We start from the raw sequence: 2,779 nt of genomic DNA on the forward strand, positions 1-2,779 counted from the left end.
TACCCTCAGAATCAAACACCCACCTGGGCCAACTTCAATTACCGGTCATATTCATACGGCGCAATAATATATTACAACAAAATTCTCTAAATATATATTTATTCAATTTTTATATATAATAAAAAAATTTATACTTTACAAAAAGAAAAATTTAACCACTAGAGTAATATTTTATTGGGAAATGGTTTATAGTAATAGCATATGTGTGAACAATATATTAAAATATATAAAATTAAGGGTGGACGGATATATCAATCTGTCAAAATCGATCAAATCGAACCAATCCGTCGCATTTTGGACGGATGCGTGATGACGAGCGGACGGTTGTGAATTGATTTTCTCCAATCCGTCAATTTGACGGACGGATGGCGGATTTGATGTTCCTTTGGCCGCAACCGAACCGCCAAACGGCAAGCACCCTTAGTAATTTATAAGACTTTATATTTTTAATTTGTTTAAATATTTTGTTTGTATTTTCAATTGAAAAATAGTTTAAATATTCTGTTAAAAAAAAGTTTTTAACTAGAATATATTTTTTGAATTGAAAAAAATAAACGTATTATTTATCTATATTTTTTTATTTTTAAATCTAACTGTAAAAGTAATAAATAGAAACTATGATATATGTTGGTTGGTTTTTGTTTTCAAAAACATATATAAATGTAACAATAGAGAGACATACAATCTCTACTATTATTCTGTTTATGGTTTTGGTGGTTTGAATTATTTTTATATTTTAAGAACCACAGATTGTAATATTTATGTGGATGAGGCATGCTGTGATTGTAATATGTGGATGAAGCATGCAATGATTGTGATATTCTAAAGTTTCAAACTTTCTTTCTTTGGATGTGGCATGCGGTAATTGTAATACTTTTTTAAATCATTGACTGTAATACTTTTTTTTTTTTTTTTGAGGAAATGCATAAGTCGAACTATGTTGGAAATTTATAAAATTTCAAACCGCCAAAAAGGTTTGCATCTATCTGCCAAACCGCCAATCCGCTCAATCCACATCCGCCGGATTGGCGGACGAATGCAGATTGATTTTTTTCAATCCGCCAATCTGGCGGATGGATGGCCGATTGAAAGTTCCGTGGCCGCAACCGACCCGCGTCCACCCCTATATAAAATGTACATTGAAATTGTAATTATTTAGCATAATTTTTAAATGGATCTTGCAAAAATATTTATAATTTTAATATATTTTTTTACATATTTCAATACCCTCGACACATAACAAACAATAAACAAATTAACTGTAACAGAACACTTTTCCTTAATTTTAAAATAATTTTCAGAGATTTTAGAACTTTTTAAAATCGTTTCATAGTTTCTAAAACACACGTAACATAAATTTTAAGGCAAAATGCCAACAGGTAACAAATGTTATTATTTGATAAGCCCACTAACAAAGGATTTTAACTAACATTCCAAAGTAATAAAGTGTGTTATTTTAAACAAGTCAACAATATTACAAATGAAAAAAATAACCTAACTTGACTTTTCATTTAATCTAATTAAAAAATTATATTATATTTGCTAATTTTTTTTACACATCAAAACATAACTTTTCATTTAATCTAGAATTTTTTTTTTACATGTTTATTAATTTTGGACAAAAAATAATAAGTTTTTTTTAAAAAAATTATTACCAATTATGTTAACTTATTTTTCATATCAAAATTAAATTTTGTGTTGAATATTTTTTTAATACTTTGTTTAAAAAAAATAAAAGAAGTTTCAACCATTGAATTCATTGAAATCAAATAAAAATAATTCACAATGCAATAGAAACTAAAAATTAAAAGGTTTGTTCATATTCTCAACAGATATAATTAATTTTCTTTACAAAAGGTGAAGGTTAAAAAATATATTATAAGTATTTATAATTGAGTGGTACTATATGCACCAATTAGTGTACTAACTAGTGTACCAACACTAATTATGATATTATTATTGACCTCACTCATTATACAAATTATAAATACTAAAAACATCTTAAATTATGCCACATCATCAATTGATACACTAGTTAGTGTACTAATTGATGCATATAATATAGTCTTTATAATTAGCATTAAAATTGTAGGAATAAATAATATTTTTTTACAAAAGTTTTGTTAACAATGCATTAAATGAGAAGAATAACCTTCACTATATTGGGGTGTTTTGAGAATTTGGCTTTTAGTTACTTTTTTAGATTTGTAGCAAAAGCTAATAGTTGTTTTTTTTGTATTTTTTTTTCATTTAGAAAGTTGGTTTTTAGTTACTGGTAAAATTACAATTCTACCATTCATGAGTCAAAATATGCTACATGGATGAAATTGTAAATATTTTAAATTGAATGGGGTAGTTTGGTCGTTTTATTGTGATTTGACATCATAGACAAATATTAATAAAAAAAGTTAAAAATAATTTTTCACCAACTTCTCAAATCATTTATCTAAAAAAATCAAAAAATTACTTTTTACTATCTTCCCAAAATAGGCCATAGAAAGTTGAAAAAGTGTTAAATGGACTTGAATTGTTCTTTTTTTGATATGACTAAAATATCATTTTTTTTTGCTACAAAATAAGTGCACTTTTTGTCTTTTTATGAAAAGATATCCAGAAAAGTAGGGAGATGATGTGATAGAAAAAAATAAAAAGACAAAAAGATAGATTATTTCCAACTTCCCAAACTTGACCTTACTTTTGTTTTATTTATTTATTTTTTAAGATAGATTATTTCCAACTTCCCAAACTTGACCTTACTTTTGTTTTATTTATTTATTTT

This window comes from Camellia sinensis, chromosome 14, assembly GCF_055761805.1.
Source record: "Camellia sinensis isolate YWXY chromosome 14, ASM5576180v1, whole genome shotgun sequence".
Taxonomy (NCBI): Eukaryota; Viridiplantae; Streptophyta; class Magnoliopsida; order Ericales; family Theaceae; genus Camellia; species Camellia sinensis.